Source organism: Phaseolus vulgaris, chromosome 10, assembly GCF_051622355.1.
Source record: "Phaseolus vulgaris cultivar YP4 chromosome 10, ASM5162235v1, whole genome shotgun sequence".
NCBI lineage: Eukaryota > Viridiplantae > Streptophyta > Magnoliopsida > Fabales > Fabaceae > Phaseolus > Phaseolus vulgaris.
The window spans coordinates 23,758,013-23,785,538 of NC_143507.1; the positions used below are offsets into that span (position 1 = coordinate 23,758,013).

Below are 27,526 nucleotides of genomic sequence, written 5' to 3' on the forward strand. Positions count from 1 at the left end.
ACAAGTCACTCCTTCCTCTAAATGGAGTTTCATTTTTAATTATGGCCCATAGAACCATAGCAAAGCTATGAATGTCTACCCTATGGTCATAGCATTTCTTTTCTCCTTTCGAAAGTGGATCCTTGCTGAATAACTAGTGCATATAATGGAAGGATTTGACATCAAAACTCATGAAGAAAATTCTAGTAAGTGGATATATATATAGTGATGATAGATTCAAATCATAGTTATTAAGATTAAGAAAAAAAAAATTACTAGGTTTTAAATCGCGGTGAATAATGCCATTTGCATGCAAATACTCCATAGCTTGAGAAATATCCAAAGAAAAACTTATGGATTGCTCTAAACTTAGAGCATTTGGATAAATGCTCTCTAGATATTTAGGAAGCGAACAACATTCCAAAAGTTCTGTAATTATCATCATTCTTGGCTCCATAGAGGCGCCAATAAACTGCAAAATGAATTTAAATTACATGATACTTGTAGCTAAATTACCTTTCACTAGTCAGTCATCTAGTTAAGCAAAAATGTGTTTAGGATTCGATCAATATATCATTATGACTAACCATACATAAGTAAATCATAAGAAGCAAATAGTTATGAAGGTTTGCAATATAGTGGGACAATATATATGTTTTTTGTAGCAAAATATTTTCTGCAGCATGTTGTTTGGGATTTGACGTATACGAAGATATTTTGAAGAATGTGTTGTAAACGAAACAGGGAACAGTCAGAGTGCGTACACTTCTATCGTGTCTTTTTTCTATTAGTGTTTTTGTGGTTAATGCTCTTTTATTCTTAGTGTATGGAATTAGGCCTTTGTTTGTACTAGTTGTTGGGTACTACTGGTGTCATTGATGTCATTTCTATATATACTTTGCTAATTAAAAATAAAAGAAAAGTTTTGTTATGCGTTGAATAAGGGTAAATACATATAAAAAACCCAAGATTGGGATGCCTAATAATTAGTTAACTGTTGAAAAATAAAATAATTAGTTATCTAATAAGGATCTAAGGAATATTTAGTATTCATTGATGAGGAGGAAAAACCTTGACTTTCCAGCATTCTTCAATGCTTCATTGTTATTTCACATCATATTGGTTCTATCTTGTATTCTAGTTTTGATTTTTTTTATTCTCAGAATTTTAATTGTTGAATAGTTACTCGGCTTTAATTCCTCAAGTTCATAGATAATTTTGTTATTAATAGATAATTTTGTATTTTTTATCAAGTATTTCTTTTTTAGCTCCAAGACAACATAAACATGGACACGAATTGGATGGTAGCACCTAGAAAATCTACTAGGTATTTAAATGATTTGAAATTTTTTCTAAATTTTGCATTTGAAAATGCTACACAAGGAGATCAGATTTTGTGTCCTTGCAAAAAGTGTAATATTTGTACTTGGGGTAACCAAAAGGATGTGCATAAGCATTTATTGTGTGACGAATTTGATAGAAAGTATACTAGATGGGTTTTTCATAGAGAGGGTGGAACTTCAAAGAAGATATATGATGATGATAGAGAGAAACGTAGTATGTCTAAAGGTTTGGATGGTTTGTTGGAGGAAACTTTTATGATGCCCACAGATCTTGGAGAAAATGAATTTAATGATATTATAGATGAAGATAATGAAGAGCTTGATGCTGAAACAACTAGATTTGCCAAATTGATGCGCAATGGTCATCAAGAAGTATATCCAGGTTGTAAAAATTTCTATAAGTTATCAATCATTGTTCGATTGCTACATATTAAGAATCTCCATGGATGGAGTAATGTTTCATTTGATATGTTGCTGAAACTTTTAAAAGAGTTACTTCCTGAAAACTCTTGTTTTCCATCATCATACCAAGATATATTGCAAGTTCATTATTAAGTACTTGGGTTTTAATTATGAAAAGATTGATGCTTGTCCTAATGACTGTGTTTTATTTCGGAAGGAGTATGAGAATGAAGTTAGGTTTGCTAAATGTCGTTCTTCTAGATATAAAGAAAAGAAGCATAAAAATTCTAGAAGAAAAGTTTCCTGTAAGTTTGCTTCATGCCCAATTCCAGCCAAGATTTTGAGGTACTTTCCTTTAAAACAAAGGATCAAGAGGTTATTTATGTCATCAAAAACTGCTATGTCAATGAAATGGCATGATGAAGGTCGTACTAAAGATTTTAAACTAAAACAACCAGCTAATTCACTTGCTTGGAAAACCTTTGATTCTCTACATCCTAACTTTGCATCAGATTCTCAAAATGTGAGGTTTGGGTTAGCAAGTGATGGATTTACTCCATTTAAGATGATGGGCAAAGGACATAGTATTTGGCCTGTAGTTTTAATGACTTATAATTTAGCTCAATGGGTTTGTATTAAATAACCTTATTTAATGTTGTCATTAGTAATTCCTAATCCTTCTTCCCCTAAAAGTAGTATTGATATTTATTTGGAACCTCTTATTGATGAGTTGAAAGAGTTGTGGGAGAAAGGGTTTGAAACTTATGATTTCTAGCAAACAGTTTTTTCAGGCACATGTTGCATTACTTTGGACTATTAGTGACTTGCATGCTTATACTATGTTATTAGGTTGGAGTACAAGTGAAAAATTGGCATGCTCGGTATGTAACTACCACACAAGCTCTAAATACTTAAACAACAGTAAAAAGATGTGTTATATGTGTCATCGAAGATGGTTAGACTCAAAACATAAGTAGGGAAAAGATAAAAAGTGTTTTGATGGTACCCAAGAATTGAGAGGAATACCAACTCCATTAATAGGGTCTAACATATTGGATATATTAGGTGATAGAAAAAATGTATTTGGAAATGCTCAGAAAAAGAAAAGAAAGAAACATGATCCATGGACATAAAAAAGTATATTCTTAACTTGCCATATTGGGAGACTAATCTGCTAAAGGCTAATCTACTTCGTCACAATCTTGATGTCATGCATATTGAAAAGAATATATGTGAAAATGTAATAAGAACATTATTGAATATAGAGAGGGAACCAAAGGAGCATTTGAGAACCCGCCTTGACTTGGTAAAGATGGGTATAAGGAAAGACTTTCATCCTATAAATATAAGACCAAACAAGGTATTCCTTCCACATGCAAGATTTTCACTTTTGGTAAAAGAAAAAGACATCTTCTGTAGTGTTCTAAAAGGAGTGAAAGTTCCAAAAAGTTATGGTTCCAATGTTTCTAGATGTTTTAATCTTGAACAACAAAATTTTCGTGGACTAAAAAGTCATGATTTCAATATATTGATGCAAGATTTGCTAAAAGTAGCAATTCGAAAAGTGTTACCAAAAGAAGTTGCGAGAGTTTTAATGAAGTTAAGTTCTTTCTTCAAAATTTTATGCTCTAAAGTCATCATAATTAAGGAGTTTGAATCATTGGATGCTGATCTTGCCGGTGACTTGTCCTTTGAAAGCTCCGCAGCGTCTCACTCAGCCTTCCGTAAGTCAGCGAACAAAACCACCAAAGAGTAGTTCACACTATGATCTCTGTAAGGACCGTGTTCGCTGCGAATTCTCTCTCTTCTCTCTGCGCGAAAACTAGCCACTTATCCGTATGAAAAGCGTACCCCTGTAACGACGTGGAATGCCTTTATATAACCTCCTGTGCTCCCACGTTGTCTATACACAAAGTAACTTAGCGTGTTTCTTTCGTTGGATGTCTCGTGCAACCTTTGTGTAGGTACCAGGTGCGACTGGGCCAATCGCGCATACCAGGTACTACCTAACGCATGGGCGATCACCTCTGTCCTGCCCCGTGCACGTTACGGGCCGAGAGGGATTCGATCACCGACCGACTGGCTTCCTTGGACCACTCTCATGCATGGTACCATAGAACGCATAACCTCTCCGATCTCTGATCTCCTCCTGACCACCGATCTCCGCCTGATCACCCTCTTCAAAACACACTCGCTTCCTTGGCCCACCTGTCTCACTAAGAATAGCCCACATGGCCATCAGTGGCTGACGTCATCCCAGACCGATGACCGACCGGATCACAAGCCCCCCAGTCTCGAGCTGCGTACTCGTCCTCAGCGAAGAGACTAAGTGCTCGCTCTCGGTGGCCACGCGGCAAGTGACGCCACGTCACGTGCCGCGTCACATGTTGTGCTTTAAGTAACGTTACGCTTTCCTTCCCTTATCTTGCGACACGTGTGCGCATCAATGGTTAGAATGAAGCGTCTCTTGCAGTTCCTTTATTCAAAAACTTTCGCGCCTCTACTGTTCCATTATCTTCCCCAGCACGTTTCTCTGCAACCTCTCGAACCTTCTTCCGCGATTCATCTTCCTCGCTTCCAGGCTCCCAGAAACCGTTCGCGATCACAAAAAGGTACTTCTTTTCTCCATCTATGGTGTATTTGGACATTTTCTACCGATTGCATTGCTCAGTAACTGTATTTTTTCATGCATCATGAGTCACTTTCCCTCTTCTGCACTGTATCGAGACCTCTTCTGACTTTTCTACGCTCCGCTCCTTCTTCCTCTCCGTCGCTGTCATTTCTCTACCCCTTCGAACCATAGCATTTGCTCCCTTCATCTTTCCTAGTTTTTACTGATTCCTCACCTTTTCCCTTCTCCATTGTAGTTTACAGACAATGGCTCGCACCAAAACTACCGCGCGCCTTGCCTCGACTTCTGGTGCACAACCTTCCGCCAGTGCACCTTCATCGCCCTCAATGAGCGCTACCCCCTCGGCAGGCACACAACCCAGGGCGACGCTCGCTCCACAAGACTACGCGCAAGCGTACAAGTGGGCTCCCCTCCACCTACTCGCTGAAACGTCCAACCATCTCCCAGCTGATCATCTCGCCACCCTGCTGAAGGGTGCTGAGGACGAGCCTTCATGCGCCATCGACAGGGAGGATGATCGAAACCTGGGTGTGCGCATCCCCCCCCCCAAAGCATGCCCATTTGCGTAGATGACAGGGCCACCAACGGAGTGCCCTTTACATTCATCTACTCGGCTATCTTCAAGAGGCTGCGCCTCCGCTTACCCTTCACCTTCTTTGTGAAGGAACTCCTTACTGAGCTGAACGTTGCCCCTTGCCAACTTCATCCGAACGCTTGGGGCTTCATCCGAGCGTTCGAGATCCTATGCAACCACTTTGGGCACCCTCCATCAGCCGACGTCTTCCTCTACTTCTTCGAGGCCAAGAACCCGGGTGATAGGTCGTGGGTCAGCCTAAACGGTGTGACAGGGAGGGTGATCTTAGGCCTGTATCAACAGTCTTTCAAGGATTGGAAAGGTAGATTCTACATGATCACCTCCAATAGACACAACCCTTCCCTTCTCGAGGGCTTTCCCCTCTACTGGGTTCCTATGGTGGAATTTAGGAAACCCCGAGGCTTGGAAACCATGGCCCCATACGAGCGCGAGCTGTGCGGCCTTCTTTACCTAGGGCTTCCGATTCGCTTCTTTCCCCACACGCCCCTCGTGCATATACTTGCCAACTACCTTTATGTTTGAACTGCTTGCTTTTTTGAGCCTTGGTATGCTAACCTTTTGTCATGTTGAATTGATGCAGATATGACTTCTGACAAGGAAAGGCGGCAAAGGCTGCTCGCTCTGGCCAGGAGCCGTCGGGCTGCTGAGGAGCCCCCTGTGGTGGAGGCGATCGCCGAACCCATTCATGCCTCTCCCATCTCGGTCGCGCCAGCTGAAGGGCGTGAGACCAGGGGTGACAAGAAAAGGAAACAGTTGGCGAAGGCCCCCACCACCGTCATAGCCATTGAGGAGGAGAGCTCTGGGTCCCCTTTGGTCCAAAGAAAAAGAAGGGGAACCGAGGGCCCCGAGGATGATGCCAACCCGCTTCCTCGAGCCCATGCCTCTCCCGAGCGCCCTCCATCACCAGCCCCCCTTTCCTCCCCACCCCCAGCAAAGTCACCCCCTTTGACTCAAGCAGCCAGGAGTGGGATTGCGCGCTCGGAGGGAACCCCTCATCCCCAGCCATCGCCGCGCCCCCAAGACTCTGCCACCGCATCTGAGGGTGGTGGTGAGAGCTCCTTCCAGGCGACGGGCCCCAGCTGCGAGGGACTCCCCAAGGTTCTCCGCCTGACCAAGCAACTGCTACAAAATCAGGAGCTGGTCAAGTGGAGCTCCATTTGGCCCGTCAGATGGTGCTCTCCTTGGATTTCTCCACACAACACCGCCGCCTCGAAAAGCTAGAGGGCAAGGTGAAGGAGTTGCTTAGCCAACAGGAGTCGCTGCGAAGTGACTATGAGGCTTTGCAAGACATCAACAGTATGTTGAAGGACATGCTGGAGGAATCCAAGATGGCTCACGTCCAACAAGTCCAGGAGACCATCAAGACTGAGATGCTGATGGGGGATGTCGTCATCGCCCTCGACTTCCAGCTGATGGAGACTACGGGTAAGGCCATCCAACTCGAGGCCGAAAACGCCTACATGCGTCAACAGAATGCTAACTTGACGGAGGCCCTCGCCGAAAGCGACCGGAAGCTCAAAGAAGCCGAGTCGACCATTGCCGCCCTGACCACCGAGAAGGTTGCGCTCGAGACCGATAAAGCTGGGTTCGAGGCCGAGAAGACCAAACTATGGGAAGAGGCGGCCGACACCTTCGCTGAGGGCTTCGACTTCGCTCTTGAGCAACTCAAGTGCGCTTTCCCCGAGGTCGACCGCTCCCAGCTATCCATTGAATTCGAGGTGGTGGATGGCAAGGTCGTCCGTCCCTGACTGCCCTTGACGTGGCTTTCTTTATTTTGCCCATAAACATTTGCCTTGTGAAAACCCAAACTATAGATTATTAAATTCTTCTTTTGCTATTGCTTGTTTGTTTGTGTATCTTCTTGCCTTTATTCTCTTGCCACGTGTGATTAACTGTTAACCTACACGAGCTTGATGCCAAACCTTAACCGTATTTGAACTTCTTTTATCTCTTACTTTGATCACAACGAGCAACCCTTGATAGCTGATGACCGATCACCACGGCTACCACCTTCTCATCGGTCACCGCGGTTCTACCTTACATCTTTCCTCATTGCTTTGTCACTCCAGCGCTAAGTGCATAGAGGACATCCACACTGATCGGTCTAGGATGGCGCCTTGTTTTGGGAGGAAGAGTGTTTCTCGACAACCCCTCTTACCTGCCCCAAGGCCACCTTCCTCAGAGCTTCAGGTGGTTCTACCATCTTCTCACTCCTTGGGTGAGAAGGTATTTGACTAAGAGTCCTACCGAGCCAATATTGACGCTACGCCACTTGGGTAAAGGCGTTTCTCGAATCCTTCATTTCCCTTCTTTGGGCTTACTAGCGCCCCTGGCGTTTCGAACTTAACTGCCTGGACTCACGCCTGGGGTAAGGAGGATTAAGACCAGTTGCCTTCACTCGTGCCTGGGGCGAGGGAGGCCTAACCGACCACATGCACTCGCGCCTGGGGCGAGGAGGATTTTAAACTCAAAACTTTGCAAACTTTATACTGATAACCTCTTTTTATTTCTGGGAAAAAAGGGCTTACCCTTAACTTGTTCACATTGTTCACCCTGGCGCGAAAACGCGGCCTCACTACACATTTTAACTAAAATAGAGTTTTAAATGCGTGGCGTTCCACGTCCTGGGGATCGCTCCTCCATCCAAGGTTTCCAGCCGACAAACGCCGTTCTCCAATGCCTCCACTATTCTGAACGGGCCGGTCCACTTGGGAGACAGCTTATTCTCTAACTCGTGCTGATGCGCTTTCCTCATCACCAGATCTCCCTCCTGGAATCGCCTCTGCCTCACCTTGGAGTTGTGCCTTCGTTCCACCCTTCTCTTTATAGCTTCAGCGCTGATCCTGGCTTCTTCTCGTATCTCGTCCAAAAGGTCTAGATTCACCTTTCTCTCCTCGTTGGACCTCTCTGCCACGAAATTCAGAAATCTTGGTGAATTTTCCTGTATCTCCACAGGGATCATAGCGTCTCATGGGTGCTAGATTGCGGAGTGGTGTGATAGGCCTATACGATCCTGGGAACTTCTTCTGCCCACGTTCCTTTGGCCTTTTCTATTGTTCTCTTTAGCCCTCTGAGCAGCACTCGGTTGGCCGATTCTACCTGCCCGTTCGTTTGAGGGTGCTCTACCAAGGCGAACACCTGTTGTATCCCCACCTCCTCGCATAGGTTCCTTAGCTGATGGCTCGTAAACTGAGTGCCATTGTCGGAGACTAGGCGCTTGGGCACTCCGAAACGGCACACAACGTTTTTCCATAGAAACTGTTGAACCTTGTGAGCGGTGATCTGTGCAACCGGCTCTGCCTCCACCCACTTTGTGAAATATTCGATGGCGACGAACAAGAACTTCATCTGCCTGATCGCTAGGGGGAAAGGTCCCAAGATGTCGATTCCCCACATGTGGAAAGGCCAGCGGCTGTGGATCGACCTTAGTTCTTCGGGGGGCGCCTTGTGCCAATCTGCATGTTGCTGGCATTGCTTGCACCGCTGAGCGTAACCCACACAATCTTCCCTCAGCGTTGGCAGTAGTACCCTGCACGGAGAATTCTACCCGCCAGGGCGCGACCGCCGACGTGGCTCCCGCATATTCCCTCGTGGAGCTCTTACATAAGCCTCGTGCACTGCTCTCCGTGCACACATACTAAAACCGGATGGGTGAATCCGAATCTGAAGAGGTCCCCATCAATGAGGGTGAACTTGCTCGAGCTCTTCTTTATTCTCTTTGCCTCCGCTGGCTCCAGCGGAAGCACCCCATCTGCCAGATACTGCTGGTATGGCGTTAACCACGTGTCGGCCCTTCCCGTAGCGTCAACCTCCATCACCTCGTTGGATGCCGTCGGTCGAGCTCTCACCGTCGGTGCTCTCAATGTTTCCTGTGTGAGAGACTGATGCCCGATCGCAGTACGCTCGCGAGAATCGCACATTTGCAGCACTTGGTTGTCTGTAACGAACACACGAGGTACCTTCAGCGTCTCCTGGATGACGGTCCTCTGCCTTCCCCCCTTGCCCGAGCTGGCTAGCTTGGCGAGTAAGTTGGCTCTGGCATTTTGCTCCCTTGGTACGTGGATCAATTCAAACGCTGTAAAGGATACCTTCAAGGTGCGCACATACTCAAGGTACGCAGCCATCTGCGGGTCTCTGGCATGGAATTCCCCGGTTACCTGCCCAGCGACCAACAGGGAATCAGTTTTGGCCGTTAAACTTCTTGCTCCCATCTCCTTTGCCAGCAGCATTCCGACGATTAGGGCCTCGTACTCCGCCTGGTTGTTGCTGGCTTTGAAGGCGAAACGCAGGGACTGCTCGAATAGTACCCCGTTCGGGCCTTCTAGGATGACCCCGCGCCATTCCCCTGTTGGTTTGAGGATCCGTGTACCGATAAGACCCACCGAAAGACCGAGCCCTCTGGCGGTGCGTCGCCCGATGACAACTCAACGACGAAATCCGCGAACATTTGCCCCTTGATCGGTCCTCGGGGTTCGTATCTGATATCGAACTCAGATAATTCTACGGCCCACTTTACCATTCTTCCGGCTACATCCGACTTTTTTAGCACCTTTTGGATGGGAAGATCAGTCATCACTACAATTGTGAAGCTGTGAAAGTAGTGACGCAGCCTTCTTGCTGAGAATACCACCGCCAAAGCTGCTTTCTCCATAGCCTGATATCTTACTTCGGGGCCCTGCAGCACCTTGCTCACAAAATAGATAGGTCTTTGGACCTGCTCCTGCTCTTGGACCAGAACCGAACTGACCGCTCTCTCTGTTATAGCAAAGTATAAACGAAGAGGGGCGCCCGTCTGCGGCTTGCACAGCACCGGCGGGCTTGCCAAATATTCTTTAAGCTTAACAAATGCCTCCTCACATTCTTCGGTCCAAACGAACCTGCTGTTCCGCTTGAGACATTGGAAGTAAGGATGGCCCTTCTCCCCTCCAGCGGACATGAATCGCGACAAAGCTGCTAGTCGACCAGTGAGTTGCTGCACTTCCTTCACCGACGCCGGGCTCCTCATCGCCATGATCGCCGTACATTTCTCGGGATTTGCCTCAATCCCTCGCTCTGTTAGGAGGAAACCCATAAACTTCCCCGCTTCCACACCAAAGATACATATCTCTGGGTTGAGCTTCAACCCATACTTGGCGATCGTTGTGAAAAGTTCCTCCAGATCAGCGACATGCTCCTCCTTCCCTCGCGAGGTGACCAGGACGTCAATGCCAGGCAGGGGATAGGAGTCCTTGGGGCATGCTTTGTTGAGGTCGGTGAAATCCACGCACATCCTCCATTTGCTGTTTGACTTCTTCACCAGCACCACATTGGCCAGCCACTCTGGGTACTGGATTTCCCTGATATGCCCTGCGGCCAAGAGTTTGTGGGTTTCTTCATGGATCACCTGCCTCTTCTCCTCATTGTACTTCCTCCTCCTTTGGCGCACCGGTCGGACCTGGGGACCCATTGCAAGGCGATGGCAGAGGAAGTCCGGGTCGATGCCCGGCATGTCCGAGGTCGTCCATGCAAATGCACCCATGTTCTTCTCAATTACCCCGGCGATCTGTCGTCGCGTGTCCTCGTCGAGCTGTCCTCCCAGCTTGAACCCCCTTCCCCCGATCGCCGCCTCCATCCACCCCTCAGTCGGGTGGGGTCTTCTTTCTCTGGCGATGACGGCCCTCGCTATCCCAGACTCGCGAGGCGCGATCCCTCTCGCCCCCTCAGCTTCACCCCGGGCACTTCCCGTGCCCCCGAGCATCGCCTCTTCCATTTCCACGTCTTCGTGCGTGCCCCTTACCAACGTCGCGACCTCCGCTATTCCCTCGTCCGACCTTGGTGGCGGCGTCGTGGTAACATGGCACACGCTTCTCCGCTGCTTGAGACTGTTTTCATAGCAGCGACGGGCTTCCTTTTGGTCTGATTTAATGGTAACCACTACCCCCTCCATCGAAGGCATTACCTTCATGTGCCTTGTCGATGGTACGACTCCTAACTTGTTGAGCGTCGGTCTTCCCAACAGTATATTGTAAGCGGACGGGGCATTGACCACCAAGAACTTAATCTTCTCAGTGCGGGCTGTGGCACCATCCGTGAACGTGGTCCTCAGCTCCACATAGCCCCGCACCTCTACCTGGTCCCCTGCGAAACCATACAAACACCCCGGGTACGGCTTCAAAAGATCAGGGGACAGCTGCAGTTTGCTGAATGTCGGCCAGAACATCACGTCTGCCGAGCTTCCCTGGTCCACAAGGACCCTGTGCACCTTCCTCCCTGCCGTGACAAGGGAGATAACTATCGGGTCGTTGTCGTGAGGCACAACCTCCCGGAGATCAGCCTTGGTGAAGACAATGTCGACGTCGGGGGAGTGATCCTCCTCCGCCGTGTCGACTACCAACACCGATCGCGCGTACTTCTTTCTCTGAGAGGCTGTACATCCTCCCCCAGAGAATCCTCCCGCGATCGTGTGCACCTCCCCGTGCACCGGTACCTCGTGCTGAGGATCCCCTGCTGGGGCCCCCGATGTCTGATCGCCCTGTGGTACTCGCAGGTAATCACTCAGGAAGCCGTTTTTTACCAACTCCGCGAGTTGGTGTCCCAATGCCAAGCACGCGCGAAGTGGGTGGCCATAGGCCTGATGGAACTCACACGACACGTCTTTCTTTTGCCCCAGCACCCTGTCGGTCTTCTCAGGTGCTCGCAGCCGTGCTGCTATAGCTGGAATAGCGATCAGTTCCGCCAGGTCCACCACAAAATCAAACCTGGGGGGTGCGTTACTCTCCCTCGTGCGCCCCCCATTCTGATCCCTTCGAGGCTCGTAAGGGCGGGGTTTTCCCTGAGCCCTCTTTCCCTCCTTGGCCTCGTGCACCCTCATCGGCAGCTGAGTCCTGCTTGGTCCTGCGCGCGACTTGTTAGGGACCGCGCTTTCCCTTTTCTCAGAAACCGCTGTTTCTGCAGTGATGTGCGTCACGACACGACGCCTAATCTCCGCGAACGTGCTGGGGCGGTGCCTGATCAAAGACTCACTAAAGGGGCCCGCCAGAACCCCTTTCTTGAATGCGTGCACCAGCATATCTTCATCCTTGCTGGGCAGCCTCACCACCTGCGCCCCAAAACGGCTAAGGTAATCCCGAAGGGACTCGGCTTGGTTCTGGCGCACATCAAAAAGATCGTAGGACACCACTGTGGGTGCCCTGTTCACGATATACTGCTCCCTGAACAACTTTGAGAATTGTTGAAACGATGTGATGTGGCCGTCTGGCAGGCTTACGAACCATTCCAGCGCAATCCCACTCAGGGTACTCATGAATAGTTTGCAATATACGGCATCCGAGCCTCCAGAAAGCATCATTTGGGTGTGGAAAGCCGTTAGGTGTGCTTCTGGATCCTCTACCCCCGTGAACGAGGCCTTCACCCCTACTAAGCCTGGTGGTACGACTGCACCCATTATTTCAGATGAGAATGGCATGGGGAAAGTCCTGGGGGGGGATGGTGGTGGCGCCACTCTTTCCTCCGCCACCCTCTCTTTCTATGCCTGTAAAGACTGGCGCAACTCCTCGTTAACCAGGTTCAAATCTTCGTTCCTGCCCTACGATGCAGCCAATGCTTGCATCCTTTCTTGCGCCATTCTTGACGCCGCCACATCGTCTTGCAACGCGCGCATTATCTCCAAGACTTGCGCCATCGTTACAGCTCCTTCTTCGACGGATGGCGCGGGTGTAGTTTGCCTTGTCTTCCTCATTCTTGCAGCAAAGAATCTTAAGAACACACGAAATCTGGCAGCGCAGTGGATGGGATCACAATTTCACACGGGCCCCACGGTGGGCGCCAAATGATCTTGCCGGTGACTTGTCCTTTGAAAGCTCCACAGCGTCTCACTCAGCCTTCCGTAAGTCAGCGAACAAAACCACCAAAGAGTAATTCACACTATGATCTCTGTAAGGACCGTGTTCTCTGCGAATTCTCTCTCTTCTCTCTGCGCGAAAACTAGCCACTTATCCGTATGAAAAGCGTACCCCTGTAACGACGTGGAATGCCTTTATATAACCTCCTGCACTCCCACGTTGTCTATACACAAAGTAACTTAGCGTGTTTCTTTCGTTGGATGTCTCGTGCAACCTTTGTGTAGGTACCAGGTGCGACTGGGCCAATCGCGCATACCAGGTACTACCTAACGCATGGGCGATCACCTCTGTCCTGCCTCGTGCACGTTACGGGCTGAGAGGGATTCGATCACCGACCGACTGGCTTCCTTGGACCACTCTCATGCATGGTACCAAAGAACGCATAACCTCTCCGATCTCTGATCTCCTCCTGACCACCAATCTCCGCCTGATCACCCTCTTCAAGACACACCCGCTTCCTTGGCCCACCTGTCTCACTAAGAACAGCCCACGTGGCCATCAGTGGCTGACGTCATCCCAGACCGATGACCGACCGGATCAGATGCAAAAATATCCTTAAGTCTATCTGAATTGGAGATGATTTTTCATTCATCTTCTTGTGTCATAATGGTCCATCTATCCATACATCTAGCGTATGAGGCTAAAATTGTTGGGCCTGTACATTATCGTTGGATGTATTCTATTAAAAGGTAATTCTTTTACCAACTGATTCTTTTTTCTATAAATTTATATTCTCTTCTTTTATTCCTAATCATAGATCTGTTGCGGTTGCTCAAATTGCCCTTGTGCAACCTTCTACCATGGACCATACTTCAATTGATACCCCAGGCCAGCCTGCTATTTTCAATGAATTTCTTAAATGGTATGAGGATCGTCAGAACCCTAGTTCCACGGCTTCTGTTGCACATTCAGGTACATCTTTTGTTGGCCTCACTCACTCCACTTCCCATGACCCTTGGGTTCTAGATTCAGGTGCCACTGATCACATTACTGGTAATAAATCTTTTTTCTCTTTCCTATCTACTACGGGTTATTTACCTTCGGTTACCATGGCCAATGGATATAGGGTAGCATCACATGGTGTTGGTACTATTAATGTTTTTTCTTCTTTATCTATTGATAATGTTCTTTATGTCCCTGGGTCTCCATTTAGCTTATTATCCATTAGTCGTCTCACCTGTTCCCTTTATTGTGTTATTTCTTTTTCCAAAGATTTTGTTACTTTACAGGACCGGAGTTCGGGACAGATGATTGGCACCGGATGTGAGTCTCATGGACTTTATCAACTACAGATCTCTGCACATGTTGGCACAATTATGGATTCTCCATCTCTCATTCATGCTCAGTTGGGTCATCCTAGTCTTGCCAAGATGCAGCAGCTTGTTCCAAGTTTGTCTAATGTGTCTACTTTATCGTGTGAGTCGTGTTAGTTAGGGAAGCACATTCGTAGTTCTTTTCCTAGTAGTGTCTCACAACGTGCATCATCTCCTTTTGCCTTAGTTCACTCTGACATTGGGGGACCAAGTCGTATTAAGTCTAATTTAGGATTTCTGTATTTTGTTACTTTTATTGATGATTATTCAAGATGTACTTGGGTATTTTTAATGAAAAACCGTTATGAGTTGTTTTCTATATTTCAAATATTTTACAATGAAATTAAAAATCAATTTGGAATTTCCATCCGAATTTTGCACAGTGATAATGGACGTGAGTATCTTTCTCATTCTTTTAAAAATTTTATGGCTTCTCATGGTATTCTTCATCAAACTTCATGTGCTTATACACCTCAACAAAATGGGGTAGCTGAGCGCAAGAATAGACATCTGGTTGAAACAACTCGTACTATTTTAATCCATGGTGATGTTCCTCAGCGTTTTAGGGGTGATGTTGTTCTTAGTGCATGTTATCTCATTAATCGCATGCCATCTTCAGTTTTAGATAACAAAATTCCTCATTCTATTTTATTTCCACATGACCCTCTCCAGTTTATACCTCCCAAAGTTTTTAGGTCCACATGTTTTGTTCATAATTTTAGTCCTGGTCTTGATAAATTATCTCCTAAGTCACACAAATGTGTCTTTTTAGGGTTCATTAGATCACAAAAAGGATATATATGTTTCTCACCTTCTTTAAACCGTTATTTTATTTCAGCAGATATCACCTTCAATGAATCTTCCCTTTACTTTAAGTCTTGTCCTTCTCCCTCAATTTCTTCATCTAATCAAGTTAATATTCCTCTTGTTGTGCCTAGTGCACCTGACGATTCACCACCACCACCAACTCTTCAGGTGTATAGTCGTCGTCAAACATCTCATCGTCCATCAGCAGACTCTATTCCGGTGCCAACACCTCATCCCGCTCCGGCTCCTACAGTTGAACCTCCGACTGTTGAACCTGATCTTCCTATTGCTATCCGTAAAGGTATACGTTCTACTCGTAATCCCTCTCCACATTATACTGCTTTGAGTTACCATAGACTATCTCAACACTTTTATACCTGCCTTTCGTCTATTTCTTCTGTATCCATTCCAAAATCTGTAGGTGATGTCTTAGCTCATCCTGGTTGGCGTCAGGCCATGCTTGATGAAATGAATGTGCTTCAGAATAATGGAACTTGGGAACTTGTTCCTTTACCATCTAGGAAATCTGTTGTTGGTTGCAGGTGGATTTTTGCTATCAAAGTTAGTCCTGATGGTACTATTGATAGTCTCAAAGCTCGTCTTGTGGCTAAGGGTTATTCCCAAATTTTTGGTTTAGACTATGGTGATACTTTTTCTCTAGTAGCAAAGATGGCCTTTGTTCGCTTATTCATAGTTATGGCTGATCTTCAACAATGACCTCTTTATCAACTGAATGTTAAAAATGCTTTTCTTAATGGGGATTGCAGAAGAAATTTATATGGACCAACCTCCTGGTTTTGTTGCTCAGGGGGAGTCTTCTGGATTGGTGTGTCGTCTTCGCAAATCCTTATGGCCTCAAGCAGTCTCCTAGGGCTTGGTTTGGAAAATTTAGCAATGTTGTTCAAGAATTTGGTATGACTCGCAGTGAAGGAGATCATTCAGTTTTTTATCGTCACTCGAGTGTTGGGTGTATCTATCTTGTAGTATATGTTGATGACATTGTTTTTACAGGCAGTGATCACCATGGCATCTCACAAGTAAAACAACACTTTCAGACCAAAGATCTTGGCAAACTCAGATATTTCTTGGGGATTGAGGTAGCACAGTCCAATACTGGTATTGTTATCTCTCAAAGAAAATATGCATTAGATATTTTGGAGGAAATTGGGTTGATGAATTCAAACTCTGTTAATACTCCCATGGATCCCAATGTCAACCTTCTACCCAATCAGGGGGAGCCTCTTTCAGATCCTGAGAAGTACAGGAGATTGGTTGGAAAATTGAACTATCTCACTGTTACTCATCCTGATATTTCCTTTGCAGTCAGTGTGGTGAGTCAATTTCTTAATTCTCCATGTGAAGATCATTGGAATGCAGTCATTCGTATAGTGAAGTACATTAAAGGCTCTCCTGGAAAATGTTTGTTATATGGTCATAATAACCATACTAAAGTCGTTTGTTATTCAGATGCTGATTGGGCAGGATCCCCATCTGATAGAAGATCAACTTCTGGTTATTGTGTCTCCATTGGTGATAACTTGATTACTTGGAAGAGCAAGAAACAAAGTGTTGTGGCAAGATCTAGTGCAGAAGCAGAATATAGAGTTATGGCCTCGGCTACTTGTGAGCTTATTTGGCTTAAACAGTTACTTAAAGAATTGCAATTTGGAGAGGTTACTCAAATGACACTTATATGTGACAATTAGGTTGCTCTTCATATTAGCTCAAATCCAGTTTTTCATGAAAGGACAAAACATATTGAGATTGGTTGTCATTTCATTTTAGAAAAGAATATATCGGGAGATATCAAGACTGAGTTTGGTAATTCAAATAATCAATTAGCAGATATTTTTACTAAACCCTTACGAGGGCCTAGAATTGATTACATTTGTAACAAGCTAGGTACATATGATCTATATGTACCAGCTTGAGGGGGAGTGTTAGATATTATTAGATATAATTAGATATTATGAGATATTATGAGATATTATAGATATTGTTAGATATCTCATATTTATGTAATGGGCTTAGCTCATATGTTTCTTTTCCTATATAAACATAACCCTATATGTTCAATATACACAAGGGATTTACCCTATTCTTTCTTTTCCTTTATTACAGTGTGTGTAGCAACACCATTGTAGCAGCAAACCAGTGATATCGTATCAGAATTGCAACAGAAATCTGTAGTGTATCAGAGTTATGGCAGCAGCAAAATAAACCAGAAAACCAATGTGTGTAGTAGCACAACTATGGTGAACCAAAGCTATGTTAGCAACAGTCCAGAGTAGTTTTCAACACACCATAAAAGTGTAGAATTACAACACACAAACCACCAATTTCCCTTTTCTTTCCAACAATTCTCCTTTTCATTCACCATCTCCAAGCAAGGTGAAGACTTCAAATGTAATCACATTCAAAAATATTCATCAACCCCATGACCACCAGTGTGATTGTCATTCATAAAAAGCTTTCAATTTGTAGAAAAACAAAGAATACATCTCTTTATTATCTGATTCAGAGGCATAGTAAATGCATTTTTGACTCACAATGGGTTTTGAAAAAAAAAAACATTTGTAATCATGCATAAGAATCCATAACAACTTTATTCAAATGTGCCAGAGGTAAAAAAATCAGTTGTTTCGTGAAAACAATCGGTTGTTTTTCTGAGACAGCAAGAAAATGTTATTTTTCAAAGGAAATTGTCTTTCAAAGTGATGGGAAATGCATAATGAAATACATTCATACCTTTGCATTACCTCAACATGTTTAGAAGTTCATTTGGTCTTATGAAGCCAAAAGCATAGGATGAACATATTCAACTTACTTTACATAGGTCATGAATTTTGACTTGTCAAGAATTTGAGTACGGTGTATGCTCTTGAACCATAAGCATCACTTTGATTATTCTTCATCATAACACATATACTTGAAAGGTCCTGCAACACAGAATTGATGTATATAAAAAGCAAGTATAGAAGCAAGATAACAAGACACACACAAACTAGTTTTCTGCATATACCACATTACCAGAAAAACCAAAAAAAGTGAAGTGTTCAAGTACTTTCAAGTGCAGAGAAGCAATAACATAATGCATCAGTTGTAAAGCTATCTATATAACCAAATCAAGCATAAACTTATCCCCCTATTTGTTCTCACAAATAGACAATGAGAAGGGTTTGTACAAAGCAAAAATCATAGTGATAATATAGTAGCCCAGCAGTACAAACAATGTTGACATTTCAATAATAGAAAATGATATAGGCTACCATCTAAGCCCAAGAATTAATGGCTAATGTTTCTTAGGCTGATTTCAATGCATAATTCTGTTATTTAGATTCTCTACTGTAGCTAGCTTTTTTGGGTTCTGTTTTTATGCAATTTATATTTAAAATTCATGGTTTTGTTAGTGTAGGTTGGGTTCTCAGTATTTGTGGATGTGCAAGCATGATGGTTGGATTGTAGGCTTTTGTATAAGGATTGGGATACACCTAAAGTATCCCACTAATTTATTTTATTATTTGTTGATCAAAAAAAAGAAAATGATATAGAGCTTTCATGAAAACAAGTGAATATAATCTTTTATTATTGACCCGACCAGTCCTCGGACGTCATTGACCGCTAGTAATGATGGGACCACGTAAGCTGGGTCCCACGAGCGGCATGGGCTAGTATCTCGTAAGGCACATGAGCCAAGGTGCCGAGGAGTGGTCAGGCGTCGATCACCAGGATGTATTGATGTGTCCTCGGCAATATAGTGAGGGCGATGAGACATCGGTGACTTAAACAACAGAGCTAAGCCACGAGAGGTGGATCCCATACCACACACCAGTTATCAGTTAGGGAGAAGCCTAGATCACGAGGGGTCCATGTGTGTGGTGTGGATGACGTGTTCAGGGGTAACACGAGTAAAGAGCCACTGGAAGAGATACGGCCCGTGAGAGTCACGTTCCAGGGGTAAACTGCATGTTTGGCACGTGAACAGTTAGGGCACTCCTAAGATGGATGGCCCCAGAGATTAGGTGCACAAGTTGGTACCCAGGTGGTCATCCCGTTAGAGGTTTCACTCTAGTAAGGGAGCCTTATGTGCTAGATTGCCCTAAGAGTGGGTGATAGTGGCGCAAAGGCACACCCTTAGTAACCCTAATTGCGGTTAGTGGAAACAGCGGAAACCCTAGAGTATATAAGGGGTAGTATCAAACCTAATAAGGTACGCAAGTTTTATGCAAGTTTTACGCAACACTTACATAGATTACACACAAAGCTTTTTACAACTAAGTTCCGGTGTTTCTTAGCCCAGTACTGACTTGAGGGTCGGAGTGCAAACGGCCTCTCGGACGCCCTTTTTTCTTTGCATTTTCAAGTATTTGATCAAAGAAAGGCACGAATGAAGGCAAAGATAATTGCACGTGTGATCGTCGTAGACGTACAAAGGCAATCGAGTCAACCAACAGGTACATTTGGCACCCACCATGCGACACGATTTAAAACACTGTCCCATTCGCAAGAACAAGAAAGATCCATCAAGATGAGAAACACGAGGCAAGGATCCGTTGCACCGAATGGAGGCGAAAGCCTCACCCTACAACAGATCATGAAAACGATGCAAGCTCTCCAAGAAACGGTGGTTGCATCAATAGTGGATGAAGAACGCATCCAGATTGATCTGGCTGCGTCGCTAGCAATAAATGAAGAATTGCAAAGAACCAATGAAGAATTGCGCAGGGGGTTGCAAAATCAGGCAGGGAAACGTGAGGTGGAAGATCAAGAACCTGCGACACCACCTAGGGATTTCCCAATGCCATTCTCGCAAGCGATCATGGACGCCATGATACCAGCCACGTTCGTGGGGCCCAAAGCCACCTTCACAGGTGTGGAGGACCCAAAGGCTCATCTCACGACCTTCCATACGCAGATGATGTTGGTTGGGGGCTCTGACGCAATGTGTTGCAAGCTGTTCATGAGCACGCTGGTGGGCACGACGATGGATTGGTTCATTAGCCTCCCTGATGGCCACGTAACGTCGTTCGCGCAACTTTCTAAGTTGTTCAGAGAGTGGTACATCGCAAATCGGGCTCCCCCACCCATTTCTTACGATCTTTTCGACGTAAGACAATATCAGGGAGAGTCCCTGAAGGATTTCCTCAATCGTTTTGGGGCACAGGTGGTTAAGTTGAACACCAGGGACGAGACCATGATGGTACACGCATTCATGAAGGGCATCGTGTCAGGACCCTTCAGTGAATCGCTCATCAGGAACCGCCCCAAGACTTTCGGCGAAATTAGGCGTCAAGTAGTGGCCCACATTGTCGCAGAAGGTGAGGTCAACGAGAAGTGCACATGAGTTGTTCCCTCATGCCCGCGAGCACCAGGTCGACCCCAGCCCCTGAGGGTGCATGAGGCAACGACAAAGAAGAGGGCTCCGGCGAAGCAGCAGCCTTACGAGCCTAGGAAGCCCCAAACCAGGGGGAGCACGAGGGAGAATGTGCCACCAAGGCACAACTTCGTGGTAGAATTGAGGACCACCTTCACATATGGTGTCGCATCCCGCACAGAGAACATCAGGTAGCTCGTCGTCAATGCCCCCTTCGCTTATAACATACTGTTAAAATGGATGGCTTTAAACTAGAGGGGGGTGAATTGTTTAAAGAGGGTTTTCGCAAACTTTTAAGTCAAGAATGAAATTATCTCAAGAAACAATTGAAAAGGAATCCAGTTTGCCAAAACAACAAGCAAAAACAGCAGTACCAGAAAAACAATCGGTTGTTTCGCAGAAACAATCGGTTGTTTATACCAGCAAACAAAAACAAAACTGAATTTAAAGAGATTAAGGATAGAGAGATTGCACACAAATGTTTATACTGGTTCAGTCTAAACCCAGAGCTACATCCAGTCTTCTCAGAAACCACTGAGGAAATCCCCTAAGCAACCACACCTTGGTCACTTACACCACAACCAAGAAAGTGACCTTGATCCCCTCAAGACACACACTTCTCTTGGCCAACACACCAACACTAAGATTTCTGATCTTGATCCCCTCAAGAACATACAACAAATCTCAGCAAACACACAAACGAAACTTGTTTTACAGAGTACAAGGATTACACTTGTTACAGAAGATAATTTGAAATCAATCACACTTTGATCTGAAATCCTATTCCACACACTTTGATCAATCACAAACTCTAAGCAATCTCAATTCTTTGAAAAACTCAAAAACTTGTATTCCAAAAAGATTGTTACTCAAATCTGTTTTTCTGAATTTATTCAAAGATATTGTTTGTTATCAAATCTTAACAAACTTATTCATTGCATTTAATGATTGGTCAAAGCATTTAAAGACTGGAGCGTAAGCATTTAAAACATTTAAAGCGCAGTCAAAGATAAAACAGTTTTTTTGTTATGGTACCAAAACAAACAATCGGTTGTTTCCTCGAATCAATCGGTTGTTTTGGTTTTAACAACTCAACCATTTGAGAAACAATTTTCAATCTTTTCTAAAAACATCTAAGTATAAACAATCGGTTGTTTCGACAAAACAATCGGTTGTTTCTAACTTAGTTTGAAAAACATTTTTCTTTCAAAAAGATTGAGAATGCCTATGCTTTGGATTCAATCAAGAGGTGGATTACAATACTCAAACTACCCCAGATCCTAACTAAAGCAGCACAACAACAGCAAGCACAGCCAAGATTTCAACATCCTTCAAAGGGTTTGGATCCTTCAAAGCTTGAACACCACTTGGTTCAGCAATCTCCCCCTATTTGATGAAGACAAATCCCTGATGCTTGTGTTGTACCTGATTGAATCTGAAGCAGTTCCTGCAAGATACAGTTTTTAGCAAAGCATAGAACTTCTGATATATGGTTAGCACAGAAAAAAATACAGAAATTCAGAGCATAATAACAGAATAAACAACATTCAAAATATAGCAAACTGTTTTGCAGAAAAACATAAAAACTGAAATCAAACACAACATATAAATCTCCCCCTATTTGCCTTCACAAATAGACAAAAAGAAGAGATAAAAAAAGAGATAATTGTTTTGATTACATCAGAATTAAAACAGCAACAGCAGAAGGAATGAAAATTGAAAAACTGATATAACCCCCAAAAACAATCGGTTGTTTCGATACATCAACCGGTTGTTTTTCTTCATTCATCATCATCAGCAAACTGAAGATCAAAGATTTGGTTCTGGATAGCTTCGATCTGTTTATCTAGAGTCATGAAGCGTGCATCCATGTTGTCAAACCTGTTGTCAATCCTCTGGAAATTACTGACACAAAGATCATGGAGATTTCTTTGATTCTCCCCAAAGCTATCAAGCCTATCTATCATGAGTCTCTCAAAAGGAGACATGGTTTGCATCCTTTCTTCTTGATTTCCAGCACCAGTACTAGGTCCAGCATCTTGATAATCTTCAGGTGGATCTTCATGTTTAACATCCATATCAGCAGGTTCATCTTGTTCAAGATCAGCAGCAGCACTAGATGAGGCACCAAGGTCACCATCTTTGCTAATCCATTTGCCACCTACTTTGGTAAAACCCATTTTGCTGAGTGATCCATTGTTCAACTCTTGAGTTGACTTGACCAACTCAGATGTTTCATCTTCAAGGTTCACTTCAAAATAGAGTAGAAATTTAGATACCAAAACAGCATATGGATAGTGATAGTCACTTAACCTCAGAGCCTTTTGCATGTGCTCTTTGATGATGTGGATCCAATTGATTTTGATCTTCTTCATGATGCAGAAGATATACACCAGATCTTCCTCAGTAAGCACTGAATGATTGCTCACCCTTGGAGTTAGAATCCAAGTCACAATGAGGGTTAGCAACCTTTCATCAAGCTTTAGACCTCCAACCGAGCATGTTCTAACTTGAGCATGTTGATTCTTCAAGAAACTCTTGTAGTATTGGATTTTGTTGAAATCCTCCACTACTCCAATGTTTCCTTTGTTGATTCTAAGGCCAGAGAACTTGAGACCAGCAACAACAGCCCATACCTCATGCGTTATCTCCATTTCTACACCTTTTACATGAGAAACTAGATTGTTTCCCTCAAATTTGAGATTTGTGTAGAACACCCTTATCAAATCTGGGTAGATGTTTCCTTTCATCTCCAGGAACTTTCTGAGAGATTGATCTTTGAGCAGCCTCCTTACATTATCAAGCTTTTGACTTTTCAGCCAATCAAAGCAGACAACCTTGGGGTTGTTAATCTTTTTTATACTTGTTTCATACCTATACCTCTCAATAAGATAATTGTCTCCAGAAAACCAGCCTTCCAGCCTTCCTCCAGACCTTACACCTCTATTTTTGACTCTCTTTGAGGTGGGAGGAGTTGATTCCATGATGGCAGAGAAGAAAACAGAGAAAAGCTCACTTCACAGATTTTGCAAGAGATGTTGCAATTGGTTGTTCTTGAGGAAGAGATCAGCTGCAATAGAATTTATAGCAGTAAAAGAATCAAATAGCATTCAATGATATGAGTGGGTACCAGATTTTCAGAGAGAGAGGACTTGACCCTGCCCTGCACAGAAAACGTAAAAAAAAAGCTGAAAATCACATGGTCTTCACATGTGATCTTTGACTAGTCATTAAGGCTCTTGAATTTCCAAGATTTTGGAATATATTCCTTTTTTACTGTTGTAACTTCTCTCTGAACGTGATCAGCTTTCAGCACAAATTCTTTGACCAAGGATTCCCTCTTTAAAAAGATCTACAACGGATAGAAATTCAAAATAGAAATTAAATTGGTTTCTTCACAGTGCTGTCAAACTCAAAACAATCGGTTGTTTTTCTGCAGCAGTTAAAACTGATTTTGAATTTTAACCCTGAGCAGAAAAAGTTCAAAGCAAATGATATTAAGCATTTTAAAGAAGATTTTTAACCATGAGAAAGAGCTTTAAAACATAAATTAATAACAGAGAAAGGAAAGTCTTATCCTTATGTTATTTCTTCAATGAGCCATGTGCTTTATGATCAAGAAGCTTCTTTTCACTGTTGATGGCCTTTCGACAGATGCAGAGCATTGATTCAGCTTCAATGATGGTCTTTTTCTTCCAAGAACTTGATCACATGACTTAGTCCTTCACAGTTCTTTAGAATTCCTGCACAAGCTTGAGTTCAAGCAACAAGATTTGGTCCCTTCACAAATGTGGGTCCAATAGATTTCTTTTTCTCATTTGGAACCTCACACCCTTTAGGAATCCATTTCATGTAGCCTCTAGGAACAAAGAATTTTCTTATTTTGCAGAATCTAACCGAATGGCCCTTTTTCATGCAATAAAAGCATGTAACAACCGGTTGTTTCGATTTAACAAACGGTTCTTTTACTGGCTTTCTTAAAAAAAAATTGAAAACTTATCTTGTTGATTTTGTGGATTGAAACCTAAACCAGACTTTCCAAAAACACAGCTTTGAGATGCCAAGACATTCTCAAAGTTAGATTTCCCTTTTGAAAGCTTGTCCACAATGTCAACTAGACAATGAACCTTTTTCTCAAGCTTTTCACAATTTTCGCAAATGAGAGTGTCACACTTGCAAGAAGAATTTTTTAAATGATTTTCCAGATTTTTGAAATCAATTTTTGATTTTTCAATCTCATCTTCAAGTGATTTCACTCTCTTTTCCAGCCAGCTGTCAAGTTCTTTCAATCGGTTCTTTGAAAGAACCAACCGATTAGCTTCATCATGAGTTTCTTGAAAAGCTTCAAGCAATTCACTATAATTTTGTTCATTTAAAGAAGCACATGAACTAACCTCACTTGAACTGCAAGATTCATCATCATCTTCAACAATCACGCAGATGTTTGCTTTCTCATCTTCACTTGATGAAGAGCTTGATGATGATACCTCATTTTCATCCCAAGCTATGTAGGCTCTCTTTGTATTGCCTTTCTTTTCCTTGTAGCTAGGCTTTTTCTCCTTGCTCTTGTTTGGACAATCTACCTTTATATGACCTTGCTCACCACAACCAAAACAAGTATAGTTATTGGAATTAAAATCATTGGATTTCTTGTTTCCATACCTATCTTTGTTGTTGTCCTTGTTGCGGTTTCTCTTCAAGAATTTGCTGAACTTTCTTGACAGCAAGCTAAGGTTTTCCTCATCACTATCATCATTGGATTCTTGTTTTCCTTTGTGCTTGGAAGCTTTTAAGGCTATACTCCTTATGTGCTTGTCTTCGCTTTGTTGAACATTGAGTCTATTCATCTCTATCTCATGTTCCCTAAGCTTACCAAACAAAGAAGTCATACTTAATGATGTTAGATCTTTAGATTCGGAAATAGCAGTTACCTTTGGTTGTCATGCTCTATCAAGACATTTCAAGATCTTAGCTCTTCCTTTTCAAAGGTCTTGTCAAGGCTCATGAGATGATTGATGATGTGAGTGAATCTTTTCTGCACCTCAGCAATTGTTTCACCTTTGAGCATTCTGAGCATCTCATACTCTTGGATTAGAGTATGCTTCCTAGCTCTCTTTACCTCATTTGTACCTTCATGAGTGACTTCCACGGTGTCCCACATTTCTTTTGATGATTTGCATTGAGAGACCCTGAAAAACTCATCAGAATTTAAAGCAGAGGTTATTATATTTTTGGAAATGCAATCGAATTTGGCCTACTTGCTTTCTGAATCAGTCCATTGAGACCAAGACTTTTCAATGAAAGATCCATCTTTTTCAAACTTTGGCACAAAAGGACCATTTTCAATTGCATCCCAAATTCCTTTGTCAAGTGATTCCATAAATATTTTCATTCTCACTTTCCAAAATTGGCACTTCAAACCACAAAACAGAGGTGGTCTGTTGATTGAAGCACCTTCCCCAAAAGGTAGTCTATCAGCCATTTTAAAAACAGTTTTAGGATAAACTTGAATAACTTTCAAGAACCAAGCTCTTGATACCAATTGTTAGAATGGATGGCTTTAAACTAGAGGGTGGTGAATTGTTTAAAGAGGGTTTTCGCAAACTTTTAGGTCAAGAATGAAATTATCTCAAGAAACAATTGATAAGGAATCCAGTTTGCCAAAACAACAAGCAAAAACAGCAGTACCAGAAAAACAATCGGTTGTTTCGCAGAAACAATCGGTTGTTTATACCAGCAAACAAAAACAAAACTGAATTTAAAGACATAAAGGATAGATAGATTGCTACACAGATGTTTATACTGGTTAACTCTAAACCCAGAGCTGCATCCAGTCTTCTCATAAACTGTACCGTCCCGTACCCGGGCGTTGACGAAGTCCAGGTCAAAGTCAACGTAAAGCGTCGCCAAGGTAAGGCGTCGCCCAGGTAAGGCGTCGCCTAGCAGGGCATCGCCGAGATAGGGCGTCGGCCAACTGGGTGTCGCCAAGATGGAGTGGCACAAGGGCAAGGTGACCACAGCGCTGCTCCCCGATACCCATGGGTAGGAAAGACCATGGAGGGGGCGACACCGTGGGAAGGCCCCAAACCCTGGATGACCACGGAACAAGTAATAAAGAGGAGAGAAAGGTGGCTTCAAGGCCATAGTAACAACACCAGTGTAGGGCAGCCTGACTCGTGAAGTACCCCTGCCGCCCTAGAGACGCCTTTGGGACAGATACGACTCAAGAGGAAGGTCACGCCCAGGGTAGTCGGGTGCAGGGTACAAGAGGAAGGCAGATACGCTCTCAAAGTGAGTGACTAGACGATCGGGGGCATGAGTTGGCACCCAAAAAGTCACCCCTAGCGCAGTAGCACTCCCAGGCAGGAGGACTCACACGTAGAAACGTCCCCAGATGGGCAGAAACGCCCCCAAATGGGGTCATGGCGTTGTGAGGCCCTCTACGTGTACGACAGCCAGGTCAGAATAGAAACACCCTTTAGTCAGGTACCAGGTAATTAAAGTCATTCAATACAGTTTCCGTTTCGAGTGTTCAGGTACTATAATGGCTCCCAAGCGTTTCAACGTCTTAAATGCGCTACGTTTTCCAATTATACACGCTGATTGAGTGCGTTACATTTGTGATTAAAGGCGCTTTAAGGCGCTTTAAATGCTTGGGTAGTTTAAATAGCGCTGAGAATGTTGGGAACGGGGTTGGAAGTTTTGGCAAATTTACCAGAAACTCTCTAGTTGCTTGCTCGAGCCTTGAGGTTACGTACAAGGGACTGGGGAAAGATCTTTGCCAGAGGGAGAAAACACACACACAATACACAGTTCTTTTTACCACCTTCAGAGTGCCATACACGGTGCTCAGAGACGGAGGTGCACAGTTTTGGTGTTTCTTGCTGGCTGACTTGAGCGTCGGAGTGCAAACGGCCGCTAGGGCGCCTCTTTGTCCTCTTTTTTGCAGGAATCTACAGGTAACCAGTGGGAAGGAGTCCCTAGCTGACGGTTGAGGTCGTGCACGAAGACGTCCCAGTCAACCGGACGGAACATTTGGCGCCCACTGTGGGGCCGATATAAAACATCAGTCCCATCACAAGTTCGAGAAAATTTACGAAGTTACAGTAACGTTGGAGGAGGTTGGAGTGACAATGGCCCCCACCAGACGAGGTACAGCACGCGCAGCCCCAGCAGAACTATCCATGCAACAGGTCCTGGA

General features: G+C 44.1%; 1 pseudogene; it reads left to right on the forward strand.

The window, feature by feature from the left end:
* Positions 1-1,265: 1,265 nt before the first annotated feature.
* LOC150024694 (uncharacterized) lies at positions 1,266-13,524 on the forward strand (annotated as a pseudogene).
* Positions 13,525-27,526: the final 14,002 nt, after the last annotated feature.